This window comes from Oncorhynchus masou, chromosome 16 (genome assembly GCF_036934945.1).
Source record: "Oncorhynchus masou masou isolate Uvic2021 chromosome 16, UVic_Omas_1.1, whole genome shotgun sequence".
NCBI lineage: Eukaryota > Metazoa > Chordata > Actinopteri > Salmoniformes > Salmonidae > Oncorhynchus > Oncorhynchus masou.
In genome coordinates, this window is record NC_088227.1 from 35,201,784 (window position 1) to 35,226,326 (window position 24,543).

At 43.9% G+C, this 24,543-nt stretch overlaps 1 long non-coding RNA gene and 1 pseudogene across 1 annotated transcript; one reads left to right on the forward strand and one right to left on the reverse strand.

The window, feature by feature from the left end:
• Positions 1–3,349: 3,349 nt before the first annotated feature.
• LOC135557896 (brain-enriched guanylate kinase-associated protein-like) overlaps positions 3,350–24,543 on the reverse strand; it is a 66,320-nt pseudogene continuing 45,126 nt past the window's right edge.
• LOC135557900 (uncharacterized) lies at positions 4,783–14,362 on the forward strand. Its single transcript, XR_010458280.1, has 3 exons — positions 4,783–4,890; positions 8,911–9,022; positions 12,594–14,362. It is a non-coding gene; the product is annotated as an uncharacterized LOC135557900 (long non-coding RNA).

A 24,543-nucleotide genomic window follows, 5' to 3' on the forward strand; every position in this document is an offset into this window, starting at 1 on the left:
GAATGTCAATGCGGAGGTATGGCTAATGCTATGAATTATATAGTCGAACAAAATAGTCGCCAATCCAAAGATCATTTCTCGACACCGTGTGTATGTGCGCACACACACAGTTTGATTTGAATGCTTTTAAAACCATTACAGTGACATTGTATCTGTGATCTTTTACACTAAATTACATTGTATTTATTTCCCACACACACTAAAACAGTTGAGGCAGCCTTGGCGCATCAAAATGCGTAGTTTGTGCTTTATTAGGTTAAAGGAAACACAACAGAAATATAGAAACATGCATAATGATGTGATAGTAACAAGCATGCAGTTGCTTGATGGGGGGTGTGAGAATGAGAATCTGAGGTAGAGTGGGAGAGGAAAACTTATCCAAAGGTTATAGAGAAAAAAAATAGTATCAACGGGTAGGACAAATGTTTACATCTCAAAAGAAGTCCATTGTTAACAAAATAATACCTACATTGAACGGTCTCTTTAAGTGCTCTGGATATTTTAAAATCATGTCAAAGCAAAAACTGGATGAGTGGACAGAGCTGCACTGAAATGGATTCAGCCTCGGGGCATCTATATATTTTTGTAAAAACACCTAGTACTGCAACTTTAACCCATTCCCCAGGACCTTTACTGTATAGTTCTACAACTTTAACCCATTCCCCAGGACCTTTACTGTATAGTTCTACAACTTTAACCCATTCCCCAGGACCTTTACTGTATAGTTCTACAACTTTAACCCGTTCCCCAGGCCCTTTATTGTATAGTGCTGCAACTTTAACCCATTCCCCAGGACCTTTACTGTATAGTGCTGCAACTTTAACCCATTTCCCAGGCCCTTTACTGTATAGTGCTGCAACTTTAACCCATTTCCCAGGCCCTTTACTGTATAGTTCTACAACTTTAACCCATTCCCCAGGCCCTTTACTGTATAGTGCTGCAACTTTTACCCATTCCCCAGGACCTTTACTGTATAGTTCTACAACTTTAACCCATTCCCCAGGACCTTTACTGTATAGTTCTACAACTTTAACCCATTCCTCAGACCCTTTACAGTATAGTGCTGCAACTTTAACCCATTCCCCAGGACCTTTACTGTATAGTGCTGCAACTTTAACCCATTCCCCAGGACCTTTACTGTATAGTGCTGCAACTTTAACCCATTTCCCAGGACCTTTACTGTATAGTTCTACAACTTTAACCCATTCCCCAGGCCCTTTACTGTATAGTGCTGCAACTTTTACCCATTCCCCAGGACCTTTACTGTATAGTTCTACAACTTTAACCCATTCCCCAGGACCTTTACTGTATAGTTCTACAACTTTAACCCATTCCTCAGACCCTTTACAGTATAGTGCTGCAACTTTAACCCATTCCCCAGGACCTTTACTGTATAGTGCTGCAACTTTAACCCATTCCCCAGGACCTTTACTGTATAGTGCTGCAACTTTAACCCATTTCCCAGGACCTTTACTGTATAGTTCTACAACTTTAACCCATTCCCCAGGACCTTTACTGTATAGTGCTGCAACTTTAACCCATTCCCCAGGCCCTTTACTGTATAGTTCTACAACTTTAACCCATTCCCCAGGACCTTTACTGTATAGTGCTGCAACTTTAACCCATTCCCCAGGACCTTTACTGTATAGTTCTACAACTTTAACCCATTCCCCAGGACCTTTACTGTATAGTGCTGCAACTTTAACCCATTCCCCAGGCCCTTTACTGTATAGTTCTACAACTTTAACCCATTCCCCAGGACCTTTACTGTATAGTTCTACAACTTTAACCCATTCCCCAGGACCTTTACTGTATAGTTCTACAACTTTAACCCATTCCCCAGGACCTTTACTGTATAGTTCTACAACTTTAACCCATTCCCCAGGACCTTTACTGTATAGTGCTGCAACTTTAACCCATTCCCCAGGACCTTTACTGTATAGTGCTGCAACTTAACCCATTCCCCAGGGGCCTTACAGTATAGTGCTGCAACTTTAACCCATTCCCCAGGCCCTTTACTGTATAGTTCTACAACTTTAACCCATTCCCCAGGACCTTTACTGTATAGTGCTGCAACTTTAACCCATTCCCCAGGACCTTTACTGTATAGTTCTACAACTTTAACCCATTCCCCAGGACCTTTACTGTATAGTGCTGCAACTTTAACCCATTCTCCAGCAGGACCTTTACTGTATAGTTCTACAACTTTAACCCATTCTCCAGGACCTTTACTATATAGTTCTACAACTTTAACCCATTCCCCAGGACCTTTACTGTATAGTTCTACAACTTTAACCCATTCCCCAGGACCTTTACTGTATAGTTCTACAACTTTAACCCATTCCCCAGGACCTTTACTGTATAGTGCTGCAACTTTAACCCATTCCCCAGGACCTTTACTGTATAGTTCTACAACTTTAACCCATTCTCCAGGACCTTTACTATATAGTTCTACAACTTTAACCCATACCCCAGCCCCTTTACTGTATAGTGCTGCAACTTTAACCCATTCCCCAGGCCCTTTGTGGTACAGTTCTACAACTTTAACCCATTCCCCAGGACCTTTACTGTATAGTACTGCAAACGTTTACCAGGATACCCCATTGGTCATACATATTTTACTCTGCATAAATGCAGCACAGTTTTCAGCCTGTGATTGACAATAAACAAATCTATAATTGTAGTTTAGACAGTCCTCTGAATCTTCAACATTCTAAGGACTCTATTCAATCTACATTGCGGAAGTTCAGCTTTAAAGCGTGATTGAAATTTAAAGGCAGTGTTCTCTCTTTAAGGGAGGCTGCATTCACGCTAAACACTGCATATGTCGGTTCAATCGGAATTCACCTTTACATTTCTATGGTGGAATCTTTAAAGATTGAATCGAGCCCCAAGTATCTCTCTTTGATTGGCAGATGCTCTTAACCAGACATATTTACAATGTGTTGCTGCCCACACCTGATTGAATTGTAGTAATTTCTATTACATTTTTTATGTTGTAATTAAATATATTAATATATTTCAACAGTTACTTTAAATGTTTCCTTTGTCTACAAGCTCACTCTGCTTTGTGTACAGCACATGGAACAACTGGTCTCTGGTACCTCCAAAGACTAGTCCCCACTCATTTGGCACAGTAATGAATTGTCAATTCACCTGACCCAGACAAACTTACACATTCATTGGAGTGATGCGAACCACTGGTTTGTCAGTTTTTCACAGCTGTGGCAACAATCTGATAAATTCATGCTTAATTACTGTATCTTCCAACTGTCCTTTCAAAATGGATGTCCTTAAACTGAGCAACTACCTAGCCTCACACTAATCAATATGTTTTGCTAGATTCACCAAGACTTCTTACCTCACATCCCACCAGGGAAAGAGACGGATAAAAAGAGAGAGACCAGTAAGTCAGAATACCTTCTTCCCTCAGTTCAGAAGTGTTCCATACAGCTGGGCTTTGGTGAGACTGTCCTTTCTCGAAAGTCCCAATGTGCCAAAATTGTGATACTGCGGTGGAGGGGGACAAGGTGATGGCGGGGGCGGTGGTGGACTGCCCTGGGGGCGAAGGGGGCTGCATCTCGGACTGGTAGTGCTGCTGCATTTCGGCAGCCATCTCCAGGGACCTCTGGTTTAGGGACTCATTGGAGCTGTTGGGGCTGATGTCCACGTACTCCTTGGTCTGTCCCGCTCCTCCAACTCCTCCCCCGGCACCCACCACATCAAAGCTGCCCTCCCTGTTTTCGGGGCTCCCTGAGTGGTAAAGGATGTGCTCCGACTCCTGGCTGTCCTCCTTGGCCCGGTAGAGATGGGTCTGGTGGGCCTGCTGGTTGTGGGACTGATGGGACTGACGGAGGCCCCCCACAGGGCTGCACTCGGGGCTGGGAGTGGAGAAGCACACCGGGGGGTCCATGATGGGTCCTACCCCTCCCTGGTAGTAGTCGGGCCCCTCCTGGAAGCTGCTGTAGAGGGGTCCAAGGCGGATCTTGGAGGGCCGAACTGAGAAGTGCTGCTCAGAGAAGCTGTAGGGTGAGGCCCGACCGGGCGAGCAGTACGAGTGGGAGTTTAGATCCTCCGCGCTCAGCTGTCTCCAGCGGCCAATCGGCTCCTCCTCCTCTGGTGCCAGCGTGCTGCCGCGGCGGCTGTCTCCGTAGGCAACGCTTGGTGAGGAGGAGGGAGGGAGGGGTTCGTAGGGCTCGCTGAAGCACGAGGACATGGTGCGGCTGTAGACGGGTGAGCTGCCGTTCTGGTGGTGTGCTCCACCAAGATCGCCGGCCTGCTGGAAGACAGCGTGGACCTTGGCGAAGCCTCCACCGCTGGGACTGTCCTTCTCCCAGGAGGAGTCGCTCTTCCTCTCATACTCTCCCCCATCCCTCCAGTCCATGTAGAGGGAGTGGTGGTGGGGAGAGGAGGCTGTGCTGCTGGGAGGGCCATTGCCTTTGTTGTCATCTGAGCCCCCTCCACTGAAGCTGGAGTAGGAGCTGCCTGAGGCAGGGCCCAGAGAGGTGGGGAACTTGGCGAAGCACTCCTGGGAGAAGCCAGACCTCAGCCCCAACAAGGTACCCTCCTCTGGGTTACTGTCTGTGGAGATCTGGGGGCCGTAGAGCAGCTTCCTCTGGCTGTGGACGTCCATGCTTGGCCTGCGTTCGCGGTTCTGATCGACCGGGCAATAGAGGGCTGTGTCACTGCTGTACAGATCTGACTTGTATGCTGCCCGGAGGCCCAGGCGTTCGTCTCTGTCCAGGGTGTCCAGGAGGAAGCCTTGGTCCTGGGGCTGGGGGCTAGGCGAACTGGAAGCTTGGCTGCCGCTGCAGGCCTCGTCGGGCTTCTCCAATACCTTGGCGATGACGGAGGCGGGGACGGAGTCAGCGTAGACGGTGTGGCAAAGAGGTGAGCCATCCATGTGCATGGTCACTCGTTCCTGAAATTCAGCAGGCAACTGAGAAAGAGAAAGAGATATGTGATAAAGCGACCCAGTGGTGAGAGAGTGCAAAGTTCATGAAAGATGTAAAAAAAGACATAGAAACTACAAACATAAACACTACACATAATGGCACCATATGGAGAACAGACAGGAAGTCAACTTTAAACCATAACCTGAAGTTAAAAGGTGGAAAGTATTCATATCCCTTGACTTTATTTTTTTTGTGACATTACAGCCTTATTCCAAAATTGAACTACACACAATGCCCCAAAATGAAAAAGAAAAACAGGTTTTTATAAATTTTTGCAAATGTATAAAAAAACCCACCAGATATCACATTTACATAAGTATTTAGACCCTTTACTCAGTAGTTTGTTGAAGCACCTTTGGCAGTTATTCCAGCCTTGAGTCTTCTTGGGTATGACGCTACAAGCTTGGCACACCTGTGTTTGGGGAGTTTCTCCCATTCCTCTCTGCAGATTCTCTCAAACTCTGTCAGGTTGGATGGGAGCGTCGCTGCACAGCTATTTTCAGATCTCTCCAGAGATGTTCGATCAGGTTCAAGTCCGGGCTTTGGCTGGGCCACTCAAGGTCATTCAGAGACTTGTCACGAAGCCACTCCTACGTTGTTTTGGTTGTGTGCTTAGGGTTGTTGTCCAGTTGGAAGGTGACCCTTCACCCCAATCTGAGGTCGTGAGCGCTCTGGAGCAGGTTTACATCAAGGCTCTATTCATCCTTGCCGCAATCCTAGCCTCAATCCTCAATCAGTCCCTTCCGCTAAAAAGTCTCCACACAGCCTGATGCTGCCACCACAATGCTTCGCTGTAGGGATGCTTCCAGGGACCTTCCAGACATGACGCTTGGCATTCAGGCCAAATAGTTCAATCTTGGTTTCATCTGACCAGAGAATCTTGTTTCTCATGGTCTGAGAGTCTTTAGGTGCACTTTGGCAAACTCCAAGCGGGCTGTCATGTGCCTTTTACTGAGGAGTGGCTTCTGTCTGCAGAGGTGATTGTCCTTCTGAAAGGTTCTCCCATTTCCACAGAGGAACTCTAGTGCTCTGTTAGAGTGACCATCGGGTCTTTATTCATATTTTTTACACCTTTTTCTCCCCAATTTCGTGATATCCAATTGGTAGTTACAGTCTTGTCCCATCACTGCAACTCCGGTACGCACTCAGGAGAGGTGAATGTCGAGAGCCTCCAAAACACGACCCCACCAAGCCGCACTGCTTCTTGAGACAATGCTCGCTTAACCCGGAACCCAGCCGCACCAATGTGTTGGAGAAAACGCTGTACACCTGGCGACCGTGTCAGCGTGCATTACATTCGGCCCGCCACAGGAGTCGCTAGAGTGCAATGAGACAAGGACAACCCGGCCGGCCAAACCCTCCCCGAGCTCGGACGACGCTGGGAAAATTGTACCCCGCCTCATGGGTCTCCCGGTCGCTGCCGGCTGCAACACAGCCTGGGATCAAACCAGGATCTGTAGTGAAGCCTCAAGACCGCTGCGCCACTGGGGAGGCCTCTATTTATAATCTTTTTATAAATTCCCCCAAAAATCCTAAAAACCTGTTTTCGCATTGTCGTTATGGTGTATTGAGTGTAGATTGCTGAGAAAAATATAGATTTAATCAATTTTAGAATAAGGCTGTAACGTAAGGAAATATGGAAGAAGTCAAGGGGTCTGAATACTTTCCGAAGGCACTGAGATCATTAGTTTGATATTTCTACCGAGGTTCTATTCTTCTGGGCAGCTCTCGATGCAAACTGAAATGCACCTGTTGCTGCCACCTCTCCATTGCAACAAGAATTAAGCCAATTGCAGAACGTTATCAACATGAATCTATTCAACTATCGCTCGTAAGAAGGTAGTTAATTATAGCTGCATTGGCTAATAGGAAGTTGCATCACACTTTCACTTTTTATGTAAATACCCAATTACCATGAGACATTTCGTTGTCAACACGTACAGTGAGGTCTGTAATTATTGGATCCCTGATAAAGATGGCAAAAAAATGTGTATAAAATACATAATACAAATACTGAGTTATATTTTATGCAAATTTTTTTTAATGTTAATTATTTTATACCAACATCAGAGAAAAACAAGTATTAAAAAAAAATATCAAAAAGATAGGAGTCAGAGTTATTGGATCCTCTGTTTTCAATACTGCAACACCATGTTGCACCACACGCCATCAGTGATTGTTTGATTACTTTCCAACCCACAAATAAACAGGATAAAAGACATAAGTAGGACAATAACCTTTCTATATATCCGAGGTGTCATCTGTTTATTGTTTTCACTCCACATAGGAACAACACACACACTCATATAGGCCAGTGGAGGCTGCTGAGGGGAGGACGGCTCATAATAATGGCTGGAATGGAGTCAATGGAATGGCATCAAACATGGAAACCATGGAAACCACATGTTTGATGTATTGGATCCCATTGTACTTATTCCGCTCCAGCCATTACCATGAGCCCGTCCTTCCCAATTAATGTACCACCAACCTCCTGTGATAGAGTACACACACACACACACATATGAACACACACACCCCGCAGGGGACCCATCACTAGTTTATTATGTAACTGATAAATCGTGGTTGCATTGATATTTCCATTCCGTCCTCATTGTGCCAAATGTGATAAGGCATTTTTTAATGGTATAGGCAACGTGCCAGCTTTGGAATCTGCTCTTGCCATGCTGGCCGGGCACGAGGCCCAGGGCTAATACAGTGGAAAGCCTTGCCAATCCGCCCTGGCACTAACGCACTGATTAATTCTCACTTGTTCCTTTGCTGCTGGGCAACAAAAGTAGCATGGGCACTGTTGGGCACACTCAAATAGAGCTGGTCCTGTATGTATGTATATCTATCTTCCATCAATTACTCACCCACCTGTCACATAGTGCAGCTACAGCTTTCCATTGTTAATCCCTGTCAAACATTTGCTTCATTAGCAATCCATCAGGGGAGTAATCATGATTCAGACTGTTGATGTATTGGAAGTTTAGAACTGCATGAGCTTGTGTCAAGAGCCCAGGTTTTAGCCCTTAACCCTTCCTCATGCATTGATCGACGTGAACGGATCAAGACTCATGCATATACTTGCAGCCCTGCACATCGTGCCCATACCTCAAATGCTCAAGGTATTTGATACAAAGCTAATTCTAAATGTGAACCCAGTTGGTCTGATTGGTAGTGCTGTTGGTGGAGGACTTACCTCAGAAAGCTGGGTCCTATAATGGGACTTGTTGCACTGGAGCAGCTGGGCGGCCAGGTTACAGTCCTTCCTGTACAGGTCCTATAGGACAGAATGTGTTACACTGTGTTAGAAGAAAACATGCTTTAAAGAGTTCATCTAAAGAACACACAGCACTGACTTAGGAGAGGAGCCAGAACCCGGACTTGAACTCAGTTCTGTCTCAGTGCAACACCTTCCGCTATTTCACAAAGTAGTCATAACCTCTTGGCGAAGACGCTATAGGTGATGTATACTAAGGTCGTTACAATACACTTTGAGGGTTGGGACTACACTTTTGATGACCTCTACATCTGACCTCATAGAGTGTTGATAGAGTGTCCAGGCCCTTACATTGTCCTCTTGTAGTTTTTCAATGGTCAGCTTGGCCTCCATCAGGTGGTTGTTGAGCACGATGATCTCTCTGCTCAGGGCTCTCTTCTCGTTGTCATGGTGCTGAGACTGAGGAAAACAAAAGACTCATGTCAGACTGAAATCAGAATCAGATTGCAAATACATTATTGTTTTTTCTTTGATTTAATGTAATGTAGCTAATTCCCACTTGGTTTGGGGGGCTGTGGGGTCAGATGAGATTTGCTGTGCCTCAGAGAGTAAATTAGATTGAGGACGGGGGAGAACCCAAGCCAGATACCATATCATGAGTAAACTGCTTAATTGCTTACACATAACTTAAAATGTTCCTAAAGTATTCAAGTGTAATTCTCTGTGCCCCAGATCACACAGGACACAGAAATCGCAGAGGCCCTCAACTCGTCGTGACAATCCAACCTTTAACTGGCTAAAAAAGCTGAATTCCCCTCTCTGTTCCAGGCAACATCACAGCATAGTAGGTGTTCTCATTATTTAATTGAAAATTGCATCAGTTTCATATCTACCAACATCTGTAATGATGCATGTATATACAACTCAGAATGACTATATAATCTTGAGACTCAGAAGAAAAATTTGCCTTTTAGCCTTCAGGCCTTTCTAGCCATCATGCCTTTAGCCTCCAGGCCTTTCTAGCCATCATGCCTTCAGCCTCCAGGCCTTTCTAGCCATCATGCCTTTAGCCTCCAGGCCTTTCTAGCCATCATGCCTTCAGCCTCCAGGCCTTTCTAGCCATCATGCCTTCAGGCCTTTCTAGCCATCATGCCTTCAGCCTCCAGGCCTTTCTAGCCATTATGCCTTCAACCTCCAGGCCTTTCTAGCCATCATGCCTTCAGGCCTTTCTAGCCATCATGCCTTTAGCCTCCAGGCCTTTCTAGCCATCATGCCTTCAGCCTCCAGGCCTTTCTAGCCATTATGCCTTCAGCCCTTTCTAGCCATCATGCCTTTAGCCTCCAGGCCTTTCTAGCCATCATGCCTTCAGCCTCCAGGCCTTTCTAGCCATCATGCCTTCAGCCCTTTCTAGCCGTCATGCCTTCAGCCTCCAGGCCTTTCTAGCCATCATGCCCTCAGCCTCCAGGCCTTTCTAGCCATCATGCCTTCAGCCTCCAGGCCTTTCTAGCCATCATGCCTTCAGCCTCCAGCCCTTTCTAGCCATCATGCCTTTAGCCTCCAGGCCTTTCTAGCCATCATGCCTTCAGCCTCCAGGCCTTTCTAGCCATCATGCCTTCAGGCCTTTCTAGCCATCATGCCTTCAGGCCTTTCTAGCCATCATGCCTTCAGCCTCCAGGCCTTTCTAGCCATCATGCCTTCAGGCCTTTCTAGCCATCATGCCTTCAGCCTCCAGGCCTTTCTAGCCATCATGCCTTCAGGCCTTTCTAGCCATCATGCCTTCAGCCTCCAGGCCTTTCTAGCCATAATGCCTTTAGCCTCCAGGCCTTTCTAGCCATCATGCCTTTAGCCTCCAGCCCTTTCTAGCCATCATGCCTTTAGCCTCCAGGCCTTTCTAGCCATCATGCCTTCAGGCCTTTCTAGCCATCATGCCTTCAGCCTCCAGTCCTTTCTAGCCATCATGCCTTCAGCCTCCAGGCCTTTCTAGCCATCATGCCTTCAGCCCTTCTAGCCGTCATGCCTTCAGCCTCCAGGCCTTTCTAGCCATCATGCCCTCAGCCTCCAGGCCTTTCTAGCCATAATGCCTTTAGCCTCCAGGCCTTTCTAGCCATAATGCCTTTAGCCTCCAGGCCTTTCTAGCCATCATGCCTTTAGCCTCCAGCCCTTTCTAGCCATCATGCCTTTAGCCTCCAGGCCTTTCTAGCCATCATGCCTTCAGCCTCCAGGCCTTTCTAGCCATCATGCCTTCAGGCCTTTCTAGCCATCATGGCTTCAGCCTCCAGTCCTTTCTAGCCATCATGCCTTCAGCCTCCAGGCCTTTCTAGCCATCATGCCTTCAGCCCTTCTAGCCGTCATGCCTTCAGCCTCCAGGCCTTTCTAGCCATCATGCCTTCAGCCTCCAGCCCTTTCTAGCCATCATGCCTTTAGCCTCCAGGCCTTTCTAGCCATCATGCCTTTAGCCTCCAGCCCTTTCTAGCCATCATGCCTTTAGCCTCCAGGCCTTTCTAGCCATCATGCCTTCAGCCTCCAGGCCTTTCTAGCCACCATGCCTTCAGGCCTTTCTAGCCATCATGCCTTCAGCCTCCAGCCCTTTCTAGCCATCATGCCTTCAGCCTCCAGGCCTTTCTAGCCATCATGCCTTCAGCCTCCAGCCCTTTCTAGCCATAATGCCTTTAGCCTCCAGGCCTTTCTAGCCATCATGCCTTTAGCCTCCAGCCCTTTCTAGCCATCATGCCTTTAGCCTCCAGGCCTTTCTAGCCATCATGCCTTCAGCCTCCAGGCCTTTCTAGCCACCATGCCTTCAGGCCTTTCTAGCCATCATGCCTTCAGCCTCCAGGCCTTTCTAGCCATCATGCCTTCAGGCCTTTCTAGCCATCATGCCTTCAGGCCTTTCTAGCCATCATGCCTTCAGCCTCCAGGCCTTTCTAGCCATCATGCCTTCAGGCCTTTCTAGCCATCATGCCTTCAGCCTCCAGGCCTTTCTAGCCATAATGCCTTTAGCCTCCAGGCCTTTCTAGCCATCATGCCTTTAGCCTCCAGCCCTTTCTAGCCATCATGCCTTTAGCCTCCAGGCCTTTCTAGCCATCATGCCTTCAGCCTCCAGGCCTTTCTAGCCATCATGCCTTCAGGCCTTTCTAGCCATCATGCCTTCAGCCTCCAGGCCTTTCTAGCCATCATGCCTTCAGGCCTTTCTAGCCATCATGCCTTCAGCCTCCAGGCCTTTCTAGCCATCATGCCTTCAGGCCTTTCTAGCCATCATGCCTTTAGCCTCCAGGCCTTTCTAGCCATCATGCCTTCAGGCCTTTCTAGCCATCATGCCTTCAGCCTCCAGGCCTTTCTAGCCATCATGCCTTCAGGCCTTTCTAGCCATCATGCCTTCAGGCCTTTCTAGCCATCATGCCTTCAGGCCTTTCTAGCCATCATGCCTTCAGCCTCCAGGCCTTTCTAGCCATCATGCCTTCAGGCCTTTCTAGCCATCATGCCTTCAGGCCTTTCTAGCCATCATGCCTTTAGCCTCCAGGCCTTTCTAGCCATCATGCCTTTAGCCTCCAGGCCTTTCTAGCCATCATGCCTTTAGCCTCCAGGCCTTTCTAGCCATCATGCCTTTAGCCTCCAGGCCTTTCTAGCCATCATGCCTTCAGGCCTTTCTAGCCATCATGCCTTCAGGCCTTTCTAGCCATCATGCCTTTAGCCTCCAGGCCTTTCTAGCCATCATGCCTTTAGCCTCCAGGCCTTTCTAGCCATCATGCCTTTAGCCTCCAGGCCTTTCTAGCCATCATGTGTTTAGACGATGTTTGCCACCAGGGCTATTATACCATCCTGTTTAGTCTCTGGTAATATTAGCCTCTGGTGCTATTTGTCTCTGGTGCTATTAGCAATTGTATTCTCACATGACTACCTCACATGACTACCTCACATGACTACCTCACATGACTACCTGTACCATAAAGCTCTGTGGCTTTGAGTCTCCTTTCTCTCTAGCCAAGTCAACATATCAGAAATTACAGCTACAGGCTTCACCAAGACGGATTGTACCTCATAAAATGTTTTAGAAAACAAGACTACTAAGTTCACCAAGACAGCCCTTGCCTTAACTTGGCATTGTGTGCAGCTGTTCCCCCAAAATGAATGATCCACATACCAGTTGAAGATTGTCCAGTAGTTAGACATTAAATTGCATCATCTATAGAATTTGCTTCTATTTTGAGCCAAATGAAGTGTCTAGGGCTTCTGCCTGAAGCAGAATTTTCTTGCCACTTGCTAGGAATCTCTGGCACTGCCTGGTATCAAGATGGTTGCATTTGGCGATCCTGATTAACGTTGGAGACGCTGGATTGTTCCAGAAGCTTATACTGCTTGGACTATGTCTGCAAAACCTCATATTCCCAGTCCTATTCACTAGTTTTATTTTTGTCCAGACAGACTCTGGCCGCCACTGTAACACTGACTGGATCCTCAGAGCTGGTGCTAATCTGAGCAGTGAGGAACAGCTGAATCTGACCATGCCCCGGGAGAAAACCAAAGAAGCTAATGAGTTGATTCTTAGAGTTGTAGCAAACAACAAATGCAGAGTTCCAGATACTCTATTGGAGGTGACTGAGGTGAGGAAAATACAGATACTCTACTGGAGGTGACTGAGGTGAGGAAAATACAGATACTCTACTGGAGGTGACTGAGGTGAGGAAAATACAGATACTCTACTGGAGGTGACTGAGGTGAGGAAAATACAGATACTCTACTGGAGGTGACTGAGGTGAGGAAAATACAGATACTCTACTGGAGGTGAGGAAAATACAGATACTCTACTGGAGGCGACTGAGGTGAGGAAAATACAGATACTCTACTGGAGGTGACTGAGGTGAGGAAAATACAGATACTCTACTGGAGGTGACTGAGGTGAGGAAAATACAGATACTCTACTGGAGGTGACTGAGGTGAGGAAAATACAGATACTCTACTGGAGGTGAGGAAAATACAGATACTCTACTGGAGGTGACTGAGGTGAGGAAAATACAGATACTCTACTGGAGGTGACTGAGGTGAGGAAAATACAGATACTCTACTGGAGGTGACTGAGGTGATGAAAATACAGATACTCTACTGGAGGTGACTGAGGTGAGGAAAATACAGATACTCTACTGGAGGTGACTGAGGTGAGGAAAATACAGATACTCTACTGGAGGTGAGGAAAATACAGATACTCTACTGGAGGCGACTGAGGTGAGGAAAATACAGATACTCTACTGGAGGTGACTGAGGTGAGGAAAATACAGATAATCTACTGGAGGTGAGGAAAATACAGATACTCTACTGGAGGTGACTGAGGTGAGGAAAATACAGATACTCTACTGGAGGTGACTGAGGTGAGGAAAATACATAAATGAGGCATAAAGGTTCTATTTGCTTCACCTGTGCTAAGAAAATATTTCCTTATTTTATAATTTGCATGGTTTGCATTTATCTTTGGCTACTTCTGCCTCTCTGTAAATGTTGGTAAATTTGGCTTGGACATCTTTCTGGTACAGCTGATGTTCAGTGCTCTATCTATTGGCCATGTACCACTGGTGCATCCCTACAGCAGTGTTCAGCAGCCTGTCATTGACTGATAGGGCTCTGGTCTTCCTGCTTCCTGAGATCTGAGAACAGAACCACCTGACTACTGATGAGGCTGAAGGGAAAAGGAATGTGAACATCATGAAGACAGGAATCTGAATATGAAAGTGGATCACAGTAATGGTGGAAGATTATCCAAACTGTACTGTAGATGGTTTTGTTTTTTAAATCAGGTTTTTCCCTGGAACATTCCAGTCTAATCATGTATAACAAACAATAACTTTTTTTAGTGGAACCGTCTCACATTGTAGACTAAATATTGTTCTGTTGAGCTATATACCTAAAAGGTTCCAGGAAGAACCATTTTGGATCCAGGTAGAACCCCTTTGGGTTCAATGTAGAACCATTCCACAGAGGGTTCTACCTGTAACCAAAAAGGGTGGTATGGGTACAGCCGAAGAACGTTTTCGGAACCCTTTTTTTAACCTTCCTGCTGTGTTCCGGTCGAATTGAACCTTTTTAGAAGTTTTCTCTCTGAAAAATGTAGTTCATTTAATCTGATTGTCATATAAGGTTACATGACTTTGTCCACACAGGCCATCTGAACACACAAAATACATTTTGATTATTTTCATTACGTTTTGGGTGTTTTATTTATCTTTTGTACACCTGTGGTGTTCCTGGTCAAAAATGACCGGTCATTAGAAATGAATGGGTGAGACTACAATTAGTGTATAAAATTGAGTTCAGGCACATGCCCATTCATCAGATGGATACATTTCCTCTCCCAGACCCCCACATGCATATGTGTTTGAGCACACACACACACACACACCTACACCTCACTCCCCTTCTTGGCTTCCATGGCAACCCCAACGGGAACCTTTCCCCAATAGAATCTTTCCCCTGCGGGAACCACACCTGTTGGCATTCTCACAAACAATCGCAACATTTTTCTCAATAATACATTGAACTTTTCTCGCAGCTCTGGTATATAATGCTATTTTGAGGCCTTGTTCACAATTCATTCTGTGGCAGCACAATGACCAAACAATATACTGTATGTGAGACTCTTGTTCATATATTTGATCATGACACTGGTGAGGAGGAGAGAGTCCTTGTTAAACTTTCACACAAAGTAGTCTGTGATAAATAGCACAATATATTTCATCTGAGTATTTGTTATAGTCAAAATAATCCATTCATTATGTTTTTTTTAAAACTAAAGGCCATAGAGGCCATAAATAGCAAATAGAAGTTAAAAACTTGTAATGTTCACAAGAACTTAAGTTGATAAAACAACATTAGGTGATAATATATGCATTATTATGGATTCATAATCAACTATAATGGGGCTGTCATTTTGGACCAGGTACACATAATTAATCAACATGAAACGACACAACAGGAGGATCAAGAGTGCAATAACTTCAAGCATGCTTTACTTTTGCCCAAAATAAAATCATGTTTTATACTTATCCCAGAAACATAGTTGACCTATTTTCTTTTACCGGAGGCCGCAAAGTGATTTTTGAAGTAAGTCCATAAAAGGTATGTAAATGCTTTGTTGGGTCATTCCACAAAGTGAGTACCGTTGTTGGGTCATTCCGCAAAATGAGTACCTTTGCTTCCCTTTGATATATCAAGTAGGAATTGTCCACAAATATTGGATTTTACAAGCCGAAGAACGCTGTTATGTGAACCCGAACTCTGTTTTAATATGGTGAAATAATAATTTTTAAATGTGTTTTTCAAAAGAAACATTGAACATCTAGTAGTCAAGTCATAATGGAAAGAGAGGTGAGCAGGTTTGACTCTTTTTGGCCACTTTCTGGTGTTTTGTGGTGGAAAACTGAGCGGGTTGAGCATAACATGTCAACTCTGTTACCCATAGATAGACAGGCTCAAAATGTTGTAGCAATAAAAAATAAAAATGTGAAGCTTGCATTCAATTGTCCCTCCCTGTTGCACACAACACACTTCCATTCCCCCTATCACAAGGGGATTTATGGCTGATTTAGGATGAAATTTTCAACCCTGTTACGGTCAACCTTGTTACGGACCGGTCAACCATGTTACGGTCAACCCTGTTACGGTCAACCCTGTTACTTTATTTGGCACTTACAATAGTAAAAAAAAAACATTCACCTCGAGATTGGAAAACATTGCTTTGTTATTTTATTTTGGACATCAGAGCAATGACGAGGAAATCCTATTTGAGTTGGAAAAGGATACTAATATGATAGGAAAGATATACAAATCCTCGCAGTGAGCCTATCCACCTGAAAATATAAACTATTGGAACCAAGACTTAGATAGCAGAAAAAAACTGACATTGGCAGAAGATGGAGGGGAGATTATATAGTCATGAATTGTCCAAGAGACAAAATTCACAAATCCTACAGCAGAATGGCAGTCATGTCTTAAGTGTAAAATGAACAATGACTGAATAATTCATTCCTTCTGGGAGTGCTACGAAGTCCAACAGTTATGGGCAGAGTTAGAAAGTTGGCTTTCCAAAGTTTTACAATTTAAGATTACTTTTAAATCGGTCTATCTGCATATTTCAAAACATGGCTTATGAGGGGGCAGTGAGATACCCAATGGGTAGGACTATACTTTTCTCATCAATCATTTTGAAAATACTTTTAAACTCCATCGTTAAGACAGTAGATAAATCAAATGCATTATTATTTAAATATTGAAAAAGTGTTGGTTACAGAGAGAGATAGAATAGTGCAATTTGAGGGCATAATGGCATAGAGTGTTACATACACTGGAAACGCCCAAGGTATGAAGAATGAGAGTAAAAGTTGGAGGAGACAAATGGGATGGGTATGGATGCTGTAGAAACATGTGGTTTTGAGCCGCTGTGATGTCATTGATGTTTGTTGGAATTTGTGTGCGTCTCTTTATTGTAGGTTATATTTTGTTTGACATTTTTATTAAAGCTTTTTTTTAAAGAGAAAGAGAGAGACTGTTGAAGTTTTTTTGAGCTGAATAGACATACAACTGATGAGGATTCACAGCTTAACATCCAATAAAAAGACATGCATTTTGATAAATTATTCAGTCCCTCTATGTTCCATGAAACAAAGACCCTCGCTATCAGCCTGCAACATCTTAAAGTTCCAGCTCTTTGTGATCATGATTATCTTTTCCTTAACAGATTCAGAGAGGGAGATATTCAGCTGTCTATTCATAGCGAGGAAGAAGACACATGATGATCGTACAATGCTGGAATGGCAGGATGGTTAATTGTATCCTTCCTTTTGCCATCTGACAAAAGATGTAAGTCGCAAGGCTAGCTCCGAACAATGGGGTTGCTATCCAACTGCCATAGGAAGGAGGACAGGCTATTGAAATAGGCTGCAATTAACGTCAGTGGTACCAACAGCTAGTGTATTCATATTCAAATCCACTGCTCAGTGCTTTTCATTGCCTTTTCTAAAGAGTAAAGACCACTGCTTGCTTAGAGGCGCAACTACAGGTGTACACAAACATGCATGCATGTATGGGTACATGTGCGCGTACACACACACACACACACACACACACACACACACACACACACACACACACACACACACACACACACACACACACACACACACACACACACACACACACACACACACACACACCACAGATTTACACACACACATATATGCACACATTTATGCCTGGACACACACCTACAGGTGTACACAAACATGCATGAACGTTTTCGCACACTCAAACACAAGCACATACATGCGCACACACACACACACACACACACGCACACTTCACTTACATTTCTATGGATCTTATCCTCCAGGTCCTGGTTGATCCTCTGCAGTGCTGAGTAGCTGCTTTGTATTCTACCAGGAGACACACAATGACACTGGCTTACCAACTCACACTATTAATAATTGAACACATTCTGCACCCTTTGGATTAATGATGTCTATGCTATGTGTCCATCATGATAATGCATTCCTGTGTTAGTTTTAGGGCTTTACCTTGATAGGTATCCTGTGTTAGTTTTAGGGATTTACCTTGATAGGTATCCTGTGCTAGTTTTAGGGCTTTACCTTGATAGGTATCCTGTGTTAGTTTTAGGGATTTACCTTGATAGGTATCCAGTCTAGTATATTTATCCAGTCTGATATATTCCCAGACAGAAAAGCACATAATCTATAGAATGTGATTAAAAAAAGGTGTGGTTATGTGGTTAGGAATACCTGCGTAGTTTGTCGGTGAACTTGTCGAGTTCCTCCTGGGCACGGCGCAGCTCTGTCTCCAGGTACTGTCGGGTGGAGTCAAACTCGCTCTCCAGCAGCTCCAGCTTGTGGGTGGTGTAGGACAGACGCTTCCGGAGGTCCTCCTTCTGCTCCTGCAAAGAGCTGTGAGGGACACAAACACACACCAGGCATCAGACATAGTGAAAGACATATTACTGGGGTAACTTCATGTTATATTATATGCATATATTTCATATGTTACATTGAGTATAAATAAGATGCAATGGGAGTCTTGTGTGATGACCCATGAACAATATACATCATACAGTGGCGATGAAAACGTTTTGAATTCCCAAATCATATTTTCTATATGCACTTAAAGAATATAAAGTTCAGGCTGCATTTAGCTTCCAGTAACATTCAGCTCTAGTACCTAATACTTTACAACCTTGACGCATAGCACAGAACACCACCACCATAATCAGCCAGAGTGGTTACAGTGACTTACAGGGTCACTTTAAACTAAGACTTTGTCACAAATGGCACCCTATTCCCTATATAGTGCACTACTTTTAGCCAGAAGTCTCCTGTCGAAATCAGTGCCCTATAGAGAATAGGGTGCCTTTTGGGACGTAACCTACTATGAAATATGGCTCTTATGATCTGTGATCAATCACAGGAAAAGATTTAGACGGCTTGGATTCACTGAATAGTGATCCCCCATGTGTAATTCACTGAATAGTGATATCCCATGTGTAATTCACTGAATCGTGATATCCCATGTGTAATTCACTGAATAGTGATCCCCCATGTGTAATTCACTGAATAGTGATCCCCCATGTGTAATTCACTGAATAGTGATATCCCATGTGTAATTCACTGAATAGTGATATCCCATGTGTAATTCACTGAATAGTGATCCCCCATGTGTAATTCACTGAATAGTGATCCCCCATGTGTAATTCACTGAATAGTGATCCCTGTGTGTAATTCACTGAATAGTGATATCCCATGTGTAATTCACTGAATAGTGATCTCCCATGTGTAGTTTACTGAATAGTGATCCCTGTGTGTAATTCACTGAGTAGTGATATCTCGTGTGTAATTTACTGAATAGTGACCTCCCGTGTGTAATTCACTGAATAGTGATTTCTGTGTGTAATTTACTGAATAATAATATCCCATGTGCAATTCACTGAGTAGTGATCTCCCATGTGTAGTTTACTGAATAGTGACCTCCCGTGTGTAATTCACTGAATAGTGATTTCTGTGTGTAATTTACTGAATAATAATATCCCATGTGTAATTCACTGAGTAGTGATCTCCCATGTGTAATTCACTGAATAGTGATCTCCCATATGTAGTTCACTGAATAGTGATCTCCCATATGTAGTTCACTGAATAGTGATCTCCCATGTGTAATTCAACGAGACAGCACAATGTGGACTATTTATAAAGCCCCGGCACAACCTGAAACCCAATCTAATAACAAGTAGGTGTGAGAAGTAAAATACATGTATCCCCTTTGATGGGTCTGAGTTCCCATGGCAGGCTAATGGGCCTGTATTGATGGACAGATGGAGGAAGGATGGTAATGACTCTATCTGCTTGGAGATCACCAATAACAGAGAGCGAGGGAGAGAGCGAGAGAGAGAGAAATGGAAGAGAAGGAGATAGAGGTAAGAGATGTGGCCACTGTGCTCTCATCCCTCTATCTCCTTAACAAGATCATAGAAGGAGGAAGAGGTTGCAAGTAGAGGCCAAATCTAATCAAATGTATTGTCACATACATATATTTCGCTGATGAAAATGAAGATGTTTCCTTTTAAAGGCGACGTCCCTTAATTAAAAGGGCAATCCAATTATCATTTCAACGTTTTGGGGGGTTTTAATCATGGAGATAATATCTTGAATTAAACTGAATACAATGACTGTGCAAATTACATGAATTCACCAGAACGACACAAACACATACACACAAATGCTCCAATCCATATTCCAAACACACGCACTCCTACAGAACACAGACAAAACACAACCACCAAAGCCCATTATACACATGCAACAAGGTTTCAGATTCCCATTAAGGCAAGCAGAACGTGCTCTTAACATATGACTGAAAACTAAGCTATTGCTGCTGAGATAAAGAAAAATAATGAAAGAAGGTACAGTAAGTGGAGTGATAATACTGTTGTTTCCTCCTGTGTTTAGTATTACTCATCTCCAGTTTACCTTCCTACCTTACCTTACCTTCCTTACCTACCTTACCTTACCTTCCTTACCTACCTTACCTTCCTACCTTACCTTACCTTCCTTACCTTACCTTCCTTACCTACCTTACCTTCCTACTTGCTCTAAGTTAGGATAAAGCAATCCTTCTCACCCCCCCTTAAATGATTTAGATGCACTATTGTAAAGTGGCTGTTCCACTGATGTCAGAAGGTGAATTCACCAATTTGTAAGTCGCTCTGGATAAGAGCGTCTGCTAAATGACTTAAATGTAATGTAAATGTAAAGTTTCACACCTAACACGTGTATGACTAAATGGAATAACAATATCCTAATATTTGAATATCATCCCATTCTGTATCCAATGGTAAGTCAAATGTTTTTGGGGGGGCACTGTTTGAATGCTTTTCATGCTACTGTATAACAACCCCCTTGCCAGGTACTAACAACACGATGCATGGCTCACCACAGGTGTTTGTTACATGACAATAGAATGAGATTATGAAGTCAATCTCCCAATGGGAATCACACATTAGTGACCTCTGGAAACGGCAGCTGAGTCACACGGTAATGAGTGTTTTCATTTAGATGGCGGTCGGCGGTGAGAAAACAATGAGGCAGGATAATGATTCTGTTAGGAGGACGGGACGTTCGAGTTGTTCACGACCACTTGACAAAGATGGGGAGGATGAAATGATCTTAGTGGGCAGATGGAGAGATGGAGGGATGAATAGCTTCTGAATTGTTCTCTCTTACCTCTTTTTCTGATGTTTACTGCCATTTCGGGAGACTTTTAGGGCCGTTTTGCCGATATATATCTTTTTCATGTCTGCTGCGTTCGCTCCCTCGCATGTGTTTTTGTGTTTCAAATGGTTAGTGGGAGTGCATCTATTTTTCTGGGCAGAGGTCATAGGTCAGGTTGGTTAAGTTTGACCTGTTGAGTGAGTTGTCTGAGGGAGTTGTCTACTTGTGTTGGTCCTGTCAACAGAGCAAAGAGACAGTTCGGCAGCCATTAAAAAACATTCAAACCAGGGGCATAGGCACGTGTGGGTTTGGGTGGGCTCAGGCCCACCCACTAGGGAGCCAGGCCCACCCACTGGGGAGCCCACCCACTGGGGAGCCAGGCCCAGGTAATCAGATTGAGCAACAAAAGAATACACTAATATATATATATATATATATTTATATATATATATTATTCTCTCCTTGTCAGTGTTTCAAACAGGAGATTATTTGTATTTTTACCTTAACACACTACCGTACTTGACTTGGCCAGGAGCTCACCGGAACTGAATAACGGCACCTACAATTTTCTTCTGCTTGAGTTCCTGAACCTCCTATAGAATATTAGCTCAAAAGTATTGCGGAATTCCTGCACCTAAAATTAAACAGTCTCAGCACCGAAATGAGTATCGGCACCTACAGTTGAAGTCGGATCTTTACATACACCTTAGACAAATACATTTAAACTCAGTTTTTCACAATTCCTGACATTTAATCAGAGTAAAAATTCCCTGTCTTAGGTCAGTTAGAATCACCACTTTATTTTAAGAATGTGAAATGTCAGAATAATAGTAAAGAGAATGATTTATTTCAGCTTTTATTTCTTTCATCACATTCATCAGATCAGAAGTTTACATACACTCAATTAGTATTTGGTAGCATTGAATTTAAATTCTTTAACTTGGGTAAAACATTTCGGGTGAGCTTCCACAAGCTTCCCACAATAAGTTAGGTGAATTTTGGCCCATTCCTTTTGACAGAGCTGGTGAGACTGAGTCAGGTTTGTAGGCCTCCTTGCTAGCACACGCTTTTTCAGTTCAGCACACACATTTTCTATGGGATTGAGGTCAGGACTTTGTGATGGCCACTCCAATACCTTGACTTTGTTGTCCTTAAGCCATTTTGCTACAACTTTGGAAGTATGCTTGGGATCATTGTCCATTTGGAACCAAGCTTTAACTTCCTGACTGATGTCTTGAGATGTTGCTTCAATATATCCACAACTATATCCACATAGTTTTCCTCGAAACATAACGATGATCATAATGGCCAAACAGTTCTATTTTTGTTTCATCGGACTAGAACACATTTCTCCAAAAAGTACGATCTTTATCCCCATGTGCAGTTGCAAACCGTAGTCTGGCAATTTTATGGCGGTTTTGGAGCAGTTGCTTCTTCTTTGCTGAGCGGCCTTTCAGGTTATGTCAAAATAGGACTTGTTTTACTGTGGGTAAAGATACTTTTGTACCCGTTTCTTCCAGCATCTTCACAAGGTCATTTGCTGTTGTTCTGTACTTTTTCCACCAAAGTACGTTCATCTCTAGGAGACAGAATGCGTCTCCTTCCTGAGCGGTATGACGGCTGCAGAGTCCCATGGTGTTTATACTGCATACTATTGTTTGTACTGATGAATGTGGTACCTTCAGGGGTTTGGAAATTGCTCCCAAGGATGAACCAGACTTTTCTCTATGTTCTTGGCTGATTTCTTTACATTTTTCCATGATGTCAAGCAAAGAGGCACACAGTGTGAAGGTAGGCCTTGAAATACATCCACAAGTACACCTCCAATTCACTCAACTGATGTCAATCAGAAGCTTCTAAAGCCATGACATCATTTTCTGGAATTTTCCAAGCTGTTTAAAGGCACAGTCAACTTAGTGTATGTAACTTCTGACCCACTGGAATTGTGATACAGTGAATTATAAGTGAAATAATCTGTCGGTAAACAATTGTTTGTAAAATGACTTGTGTCATGCACAAAGTAGATGTCCTAACAGACTTGCAAAAACTATAGTTTGTTAAAAATAAATTTGTGGAGTGGTTGAAAAACGAGTTTTAATGATTCCAGCCTAAGTGTATGTAAACATCCGACTTCAACTGTATTTTAATCCAGGTCAAGTCAAGCACTGGCCTAAACATGCATACACCGTCACATGGAATTCAAAGCAACCAGTAGGGAGGGGTGGGTAAACATAAAGGATATACACTCAGTGGCCAGTTTATTAGGTCCACCTATCTAGTACCAGGTCGGACCCCTCTTTGCCCCCAGAACAGACTGAATTTTTCAGGGCATGGACACGTTTCTCAATGAGTATCAAGGGACCTAACATGTGCCAGCGAAACATTCCCCACACCATTACACCACCAACCTGTACCATTGACAGCAGGCAGGATGGGGCCATGCTGCTTTAAGCCAATCCTGACGCAGCAGGAACCGGGATCTGTCCGACTCCTCAATTGTCCAGTGTTGGTGATCTCATGCCCACTGGAGCTGCTTCTTCTTGTTTTTAGCTGATAGGAGTGGAACCTGGTGTGGTTGTCTGCTGCAATAGCCCATCCGTGACAAGAACCAATGTTGTACTGTTGTACTGCAGCGTTATTTGCCTGTTTGTGGCCTGCCTGTTAGCTTGCTCAATTCTTGCCATTCTCCTTAGACCTCTTATCAATGAGCTGTTTTCTCCCACAGGACTACCGCTGACTGGATGTTTTTTGTTCATCGCACCATTCTCAGTAAACACTAGACACTGTCGTATGTGAAAAGCCCAGGAAGCCGGCCGTTTCTGAAATACTGGAACTGGCGTGACTGGCGCTGATGATCATACCACGCTCAAATTTGCTTAAGTCAATCGTTTTTCCAATTATGACATTCAATCAAACAGTAGCTGAATGCCTCCATGCCTGTCTGTTGGCTTTACATAGCAAGCCATGGCCACGCGATGTGACTTACTGTCTTTCGGAGAAAACCACTTTCGTAAACGATGTGGTGTACCTAATAAACTGACCACTGAGTGTATTTTGACAATAATAATTATACTATTGGCAGATTGGCAGATGCATCTATTTGGCAGATGCCTTTGAAGACACTCAAGGACATCTTACATCAAATCTACTGCTGTACATAAAATATATTTCATTTAGGCCGATGTAATGAATTTGAATTATGCTTGATCATATATTTTTAAAAATGGCTTCTCAATTTTAAAGTATTGGGCGGGTTAATGCAAGTCACTTCACACTTATACCATGTGCAGTAAACAGTAGCTATTGCTGTGTAGACTAGGCTACACAGTGTAGGCTATTCACCGTTAGCTAGCTAGCTACAGTGCCTTGCGAAAGTATTCAGCCCCCTTGAACTTTGCGACCTTTTGCCACATTTCAGGCTTCAAACATAAAGATATAAAGCTGTATTTTTTTATGAAGAATCAACAACAAGTGGGACACAATCATGAAGTGGAACGACATTTATTGGATATTTCAAACTTTTTTAACAAATCAAAAACTGAAAAATTGGGCGTGCAAAATTATTGAGCCCTTTTACTTTCAGTGCAGCAAACTCTCTCCAGAAGTTCAGTGAGGA